The sequence below is a fragment of the Rhamphochromis sp. 'chilingali' genome (assembly GCF_963969265.1).
Source record: "Rhamphochromis sp. 'chilingali' genome assembly, chromosome: 1".
NCBI classification, from domain to species: Eukaryota; Metazoa; Chordata; class Actinopteri; order Cichliformes; family Cichlidae; genus Rhamphochromis; species Rhamphochromis sp. 'chilingali'.
Genome location: NC_137929.1, coordinates 71,319,984 through 71,327,842, shown reverse-complemented (window position 1 = coordinate 71,327,842; position 7,859 = coordinate 71,319,984). Strand labels below are relative to the sequence as shown.

General features: G+C 44.2%; 1 long non-coding RNA gene across 1 annotated transcript; it reads left to right on the top strand.

The window, feature by feature from the left end:
- Positions 1-5,031: 5,031 nt before the first annotated feature.
- On the top strand, positions 5,032-6,344 carry LOC308396982. Its single transcript, XR_013971676.1, has 3 exons — positions 5,032-5,233; positions 6,136-6,177; positions 6,298-6,344. It is a non-coding gene; the product is annotated as an uncharacterized lncRNA (long non-coding RNA).
- Positions 6,345-7,859: the final 1,515 nt, after the last annotated feature.

Here is a 7,859-nt window from a genome sequence, read left to right as displayed (position 1 = left end):
GATGACGATGCGTTCACTGACCAGGGTCATGATGCATTCACTGACCAGGGTCATGATGCGTTTACTGACCATAATCATGATGCATTCACTGACCATGATGACGATGCGTTCACTGACCAGGGTCATGATGCATTCACTGACCAGGGTCATGATGCGTTTACTGACCATAATCATGATGCATTCACTGACCAGGGTCATGATGCGTTTACTGACCATAATCATGATGCATTCACTGACCAGGGTCATGATGCGTTTACTGACCATAATCATGATGCATTCATTCACTGACCATGTGACCATGATGACGATGCGTTCACTGACCAGGGTCATGATGCATTCACTGACCAGGGTCATGATGCGTTTACTGACCATAATCATGATGCATTCACTGACCATGATCGCGATGCGTTCACTGACTGTTTAAAGTGTCTGTTTCTCAGTGGATTCCCTGGTAGTTGTAAACACACAGTTTCTTTCTCTGATAGGACCCCTCGGTGCAGCTTTAACTCAGACATACCCACCCTCAAACCGACCAATCCGCACGCACACATAGTCTGATGTCACTGCCACTGGAGGCCGGTGACAGGCCAGTGTTCACCTCCATGGTGGATCAGTCTGCATGAATCAAAGAGAGAATTATTGATCCCTTAATGTACACTTTATTGATTGTTTATTTATTTGTTTGTTTACGACGTGTTTGTTTACACTGACATTCTTTAACTAAAGTCAGAGATGAGACATGTGAACACAGAAACACTCTGACATCGACCAATCACAGTAATTAATGACCTCATAGTCAGGTGACTGATCAATCAGCCAGTCTGGAGTCAGTTCTCAATTCTCTGATAATGAACCACATCTTCTACATCATTCCCAGTCCAGAAACCACAAACCAGTTCACTAACTGGTTTGTCTTATCGGCCATGATAAATGTCTCCTCGTTTGTTGCCACGGAAACAGCTGAACTCACAGCCAATCGGAAGCTAGCTTTAGTTTCCATTCCCGCAGCTTTAGTGTGATGATGTCACCTCGTTTCTTCTTTTCCTTTTTGTGTGGCTGCAGCTGATTGGCTCCTTAGTTAGAAAATCAATTAGTGCTCACCTGGGTGAGTTAGGTTAGTTAGTTAACGAGGTAGGAAGTCGTTAATGTTTGCTTTTGTTTGTTATTTATTTGTTTGTATGTGTGTTTCTGTTTCCACCATGGGGCTGAGCATGACAACACACACACACACACACACACACAGTCAGTGTCCTCAGCTCCGTCGGGGAAACACCCCCACTTACCTGTACTCCTGTCCACCAATTGTCTTCCTTTAAAGAAAGGGCCTGGCCAATCAGAGGTTCCCGCTGTATGATGTCATCTACTGCTACCTGCTTGTAACTGGTTGATTTCTCCTGCCTGAAAATGTCCTTGTGTTCAAACAGCGAATAAAAAAAAGCAAGAAATTAAACAACAAAAAACTACTTATGTGTATTTCATTGGGGGGGGCGGGGGGTCTCCTGGATGCAGTGAACACATCACTGCATCACCTGTGCAGTGATGTGTTCCTGAGGATGTTGTCATGGAGACGAGCATCTTCCCGGAGGATGGGTGAGTTTTCTGTCAGTGCTGAGACTGTTTCATGTGTTTTACATAAGAGCCTCAGTTATATAAGAGCACGAGTTATAGACAGAGGTGAGCCGTGAGCCCTCTGCTGGTCACAGCCATGCATCACAACCAGACGGCCCATTATAACTACATGTCACTGTGACCAACACTGCCACCTGCTGACAACCCTGCAGTACTGCGTCTTCACAAACAACAAACACTTTGATATAATGTTTTTAAGACAGTAGTGTATCCATGGTTACCATGACTGTGTAGCCATAAACCTGAAGTTGACAGGGTAACCACACATCCTATAGTCAAACAGGTTACATGAACAGCTACCTGTAGTGGGTTATTAAAGGTGAGCCACAATTTGCTCACAGAGTCAGATCACAAAACAAGTTTGGCAGTCGAGCGATGATGCAAAGATACTCAGTAAACAAAACTATTTTAACAATCTCCATGGAGACGGGGACAGTGACGACTAGGGGAGGGAAGGTCCATTTCCACGACATCAGGACAGCTACAGTATCTGAAGCTTGGATCAAACACAGAATAACTCATCGAGCCGTTATCAACGAAACAACCTGGTCATTTGCGAACAGTTTATTAAGTTCAACTTCACAAATCCAATAATTTTGACTGCCTTCTTTTCTGTTCGAATTTCTAAAACTACACGTACCATCTGTCTAGCTCTTGAATAAACCTTAAATACCTGCAGGACTCTGTTAAGGTCTAGCTCCGTGCTGGGATGTTTCCTGGAGTCTGTGGAGGTGGTTGGTGAGAGGAGGATGTTAGTAAAGCTGACATCCATCATGAACAACCCACATCACCCACTGCATGAGTCTGTGAGTGGGCTGAGCAGCTCCTTTAGTCAGAGACTGAAACACCCTCGCTGCAGGAAGGAGCGCTTTCGCAGATCATTCATCCCAACAGCAGTTAGACTCTATAACTCCTCAATCACGATGTCATAAGTCACTGGACACTGTGAACATCCACGGTCACCACTTCATGCATAATGGACCTTCATGTGCACGGACATGTGCAGGTATACATGTCTGTATATGTATACATATGTATATTTAGTGTGTACATGTCTATACATAGGAATAGTAGTGGTACAATAGTTATGTTAAGCTATATAGTTTATGTCCTGCATATTTCCAACCATATCCATAATCACATACTGTGTATGTATCTTATCTTATCTTATACCAATCACTCAAACTGTACCTGTAATACAAATAAAAGTAAGGGTAGTGGAACCCCTGGTTTCTATTACAAAAGTAATATAGAGAGAAACATGTTGATTCTGCATTTGGGACTGAACATTAATCATGGTTCTGGTGTTAAAGGTATTAATATTAATGAGATTAATGGGATTACACAGCTTTAACTCAAATGACAGATGACTGTTTAAGAAGTACAGGTGGTTGGAGTGGTACTGATGGATGTAACTGATGACAATTTATTGTTAAAAACCATTTTAGAATCTGATGGTTTAATCAGTTTGCATGGTTATGGACGTGCAGTTATGGATGACTTTTGTTCCCTGTGTCTCCTTTGTTAGATCACAGGTGTTGAACTCCAGGCCTCCAGGGCTGGTGTCCTGCAGGTTTTAGACGTGTCCTTGATCCATCAACATGTCTTGAAGTTCTCCAAAGGCCTGGTAATGAACTAATCATTTGATTCAGGTGTGTAAAGAGGGTGTGTAGAGAGCGTGAGATCTAAAACCTGCAGGACACCGGGCCTCCAGGCCCTGAGTTAGATTATGTTCAGCTGTGTTCCCTCCTATGTTTTGGTCCCTCGTTTGCCCTCCTGTGTATTTATGTCTTCGCCTCCCTCGTTGTTGTTTTTCCCTGTATGTTTAGTTTACATTCCTGTATGCAGTATCTCCAGCACTCGGGCAGTAAGGCTGTTTTTGAGTTCAAGTCCTGTCTGCGAGTCTGCATAGGGTCCAATCTTGCCTGCTTCACAGCCAGTTCATGACAATATCAATGGCCTTTTTACCTGGATAAATAAAGGATTAATAACCTAACACTGAGGAAGGGTTAATATAGTCTTAGATTCTCAGGTGCAATCAGTAGTTAAATGGATATTACACATATTTTGAATGTGTCTCACCCTCATAAAACATTTGGTTCCAATTACACTGTGAATCTAGTTTTAAAGGTTTCTATTGAACGTGTGTTTGTTGGTCCACGAGACCAGGCTGTAATCTTACACAGTAAATTATCCTGGACAGAACATGTTATTATGATTACTACTAGAACGTACAATCATGTTGATGTGCGAAGGTTTTGACCCAAATGATATTTTAAGGTAAAGATCCAAAGAAAACAGACTAAAAACACAGGAAGAAACCTGCAGCAGAACCAGGCTCATGGAGGGGCGGGGCCATAGTGAGCAGATGGTGGTTCCCAGTTTGTGACTGTTGGTGTCACACCACATGAAACACTGGGGCTCTCACTTGGTGTTGGCTCTCTCTGCGTTAGAGTGTCTCTTCCTGTTCCTGTTACAACACACAGTGGTGTTTTTGTTTAGCTTACCTGCATTGCAATTTAATTAAAAACTTATAGAGAACTTCTTATTTCATATCCTCACGTGCTTCATCCGACGCAAACCTGCTGTTTACTCACTTGATCTTACTTTATCTTTAATTATATTTAGCTTAGCTTAGCTTTTTGCTGACATGTAGGCTATTTGTAGCTCTGGAGTCCAGGATCACTGAACCGGAGACTCGGTTTTGCAGGCCTAAAAACCTGATAGCCAGGCCTGTGTAGCCCGTGCAGCCGAAGGTAGCATAGGCCCTGTTAGCTGTCCCCCAACAGACTGTCCCGAACAGCCGGCGAAACAGGACAGCTGGTGACAGTGAGGAGCAAACATAGTCTTAAACAGAAGCCCCTGGTACACCACCAATTATTAGCAAGTCCAGCATAGTACTGAGTCGTGCTCTGGACATGAAGACAGCAGCAGCAGCTTTTTTTTTTAACTTGGGCTGAGCTGAGCTGATCTTATCAGCAGTTTCTCCTCTGCCTTCAATAGATCTTAGCAACAGAAGAAGACACAAACTGTACAGACCACAACTTCATCTTTTTGGGGTATTTTTGTTTTTTTGCAGATGTGTGAAACAGCCAGAGAGCATCAGCCTGTCAGTGATGAAGTGTTTCATCCACTGACAGATCAGTAGCTCTGGAGCGCCATCAGCTGGATTGAAAGGGTTAACCAGAGCTGGATGAGTGTGTGTGGATGGCTGCAGAGTCAGCGTGTCCTCTCTGAGCTTCATGGAGCTGTGAGAGGGACAGCTGGGACACTTTAGGAAGGACCTCTGTGAGCCGGACACACAGCTGACGTGACAACAGGAAGTGATGAAACTGGAGCCCGAGGCATCTCTCTGCTGCTAAGACCGCACGCCTTCAGTTGAAATCCAGACACCATGAAGACGGCTCCTCTGCTCCTCCTCCTCGATGAGTCCTTCACTCAGTTATTGGATCAGAGTGTGAGACGAAACACAGCGGACCTCTGAGCAGGTCCTGTTGGAGGGTTTCAGTGGTCACTTTGTGTTACAGCACTGCTGACAGCAAACAGTCCTTCATGTGCTCTGACTCCATGGATGGAAACAGATTCTGTGATATGTGAAGATCATGTGAGTCATTGGCTGATGTCTGTGTGTGTTTCACACACTTCAAACAGAGGTGACCCAGTAATGCTGCACTAATGAATTAGACTAACTATTCACTTTAGCTAAAGTTATTAAGTTAGCTAAAGAGTTGGGATGCTGTGTAAGACATAAATAAAGCTAAAATACAAAGGTTTGGACACCGTTTTGCATGTTTCCCTACTGTAGGGGTCTCTGCAAGCATACAGAGGGGCACTCTGAGAGGGTCCAAGATGACAACTTTGGAATTCTACTAGAAACAGTCGATCATATTTGTCAAAGCTGAATCCAGGGCAAACTACGCTAAATTAGCGTTTTGAGCTAATAGCTACAATAAGCATAAAAGTTACCTTACAGCTATCATTTGTTAACATGACGCTTGTTCTTATACATGTAATACATTTATTACCAACCTGAGAGTTTATCCGCTGGTCATTCGACATGACGAATGACTTCTGAAGTCTTAATTCAGCTCAAGACGCTGTAGATTCCCGTCAGTAACACTTTCGGTCCGCTAGTAAAACGTAGTTCTATTAATCTGCGCTTGAACCGGAACCGGATGTAAGTTCCAAAAAACTGAATTTTGGAACTGAAATTGAATTGTGGACCTGAAACTGAATGGTGAGAAGTGAAACTGAAATTATTCGAGAGCTGAATTTTTAAAGGATAAAATGCAGTTTCAAAGCAAATCAATTCATTTTCAAACCAGAAATTCAATTTCAAATTAGACTAATTCAAATTCAGTTTTCAAAAGCATTTATTCAAGTTACAATTCAGATTCAATCTGAGCAATTCAAATTCAAATTTAACTTATTCAAATTCAGTTTCTGGTGGCACAGATTTCTGCCCATAGAAAAAGCTCAAGTCTGTGGATTGTCCTCCTGTTGCAGGTGTGTGTGTGCTGCTGCTGTCTGCACCGACTGTTTCTGCAGGTGAGTTGATGGAAGTGAAAACAATCAGTGAGACTCCAACAAGAACACAAATACACTTACTGTGTGTGTGTGTGTGTGTGTGTGTGTGTGTGTGTGTGTGTGTGTGTGTGTGTCCTCCAGTGTCTCTGTCTGTCAGTCCAAACCTTCAGCAGGTCTTCAGTGGATCTTCAGTGTATCTGAGTTGTGTTGATGATGGACAGACAGCTGATGGATGGACAGTGAAGGGGACCAGAGGAGGACCCACTGAGGACTGTGGAGCAGCTGCAGCTTCAAGCTTTGGGCGGTTTAATAGTTCCTCCTGCATCCTTTCATCTCTCACCCAGTCAGACTCTGCAGCTTACTGGTGTGAAACCAGTTCTGGACAGAGTGATCAGATCAACATCACTGTAACTGGTACACACGCTGCTTCATCTGCTGCTGCTACAACATCTGGACGTTTCTCTGCTCTCATTAACTCTGTTTGTCTCTGTTTGTCAGTTAAAGGTGTGATTCTGCTGATCCCGGCCCTTCCTGTGTGGACAGGAAGTGATGTCACTCTGCAGTGCAGCAATGGGAAAACAGCTGCAGCTTATTTCTTCATTAAAGGGAGTCCACTTGAACATAATCCTAAACCAAAGCACATCCTCACTAAAGTCCAGCGGTCTGATGAAGGTCTCTACTCGTGTTATACTGATATTCATGAACGTTCTCCTCAGAGCAGACTGAGGGTCAGAGGTCAGGACACTAACATCACTTCCTGTTTATAGATACAAACCAGCCTGGTGACCTGATAATGAACTGACTGAACAATCTTCATAATCTCTCCTGTAGATTCTCCTCCCAGTACAACCTCTCCTCTTCTTCTCGCTACTCCCTCCTCTTCCTCTCCACACTCTTCCTCCTCCCTTCCTCTTTATCTCCTGGTCCTCCCTGTAGTCCTGGTCCTGGTTGGAGGTGTGGTTCTGTGGAGGAAACAGAGAGGTATGTCTCACCTGGACTAACCAGGTAACCCCTTTAACCCGAGGCTCTCTGAGAGTGACAGTCAGACTTTACATTTGATGACCTACTTCCTGATTCTAACCGAGATGATGCTCAGAGCTACCAGCTAAGCTCCACCCTCCATTAAGCTTCGCTCATTCTGGAGGTGAAGGTGTTTGTAATGGTCGTGGTCAGCTTTAGTTGACATTTATCTGGTTTCACATAGATGATGGTTCAGCTGGAGACTCTGGAGTCACATCTTCATCTCTTCACAGAGCAGCAGATTCAAATTAAGGATTTCATGAAACTTTTCGGTCTGAGCTCAGAAATGCTGATGTTGCTCTGTGTGATGTAGGAGGTCGGGGAGCAGAGCTGTGGAGCTGTGGAGGTGACGGCTGTCTGAGACGGAGCGTCTGCCTCTGCTGTGAGTCTCCTTCATGTTCCTCCACATGTATTATCTGTGTTTCCACCACTGGAGGGCGCTTTGGGTTATCGATGTGTGGGAACAGCCAATCACTGCAGGCTGAATGCTTCTCTTTGGTCCTGTGACCATTTGATCTCTGATCAGTGCGTTCTTCAGTTTCAGGCCTGTTTCTGCTGACTGCTGCAGGTGAGCTGATGTTCCTACACCTGTCTGTCCTCATCATGACCTCTGACCTTTGGTGACCTTTAGTGACCTCTGTCCTGTTGCAGGTGTGTGTGTGCTGCTGCTGTCTGCTCTGACC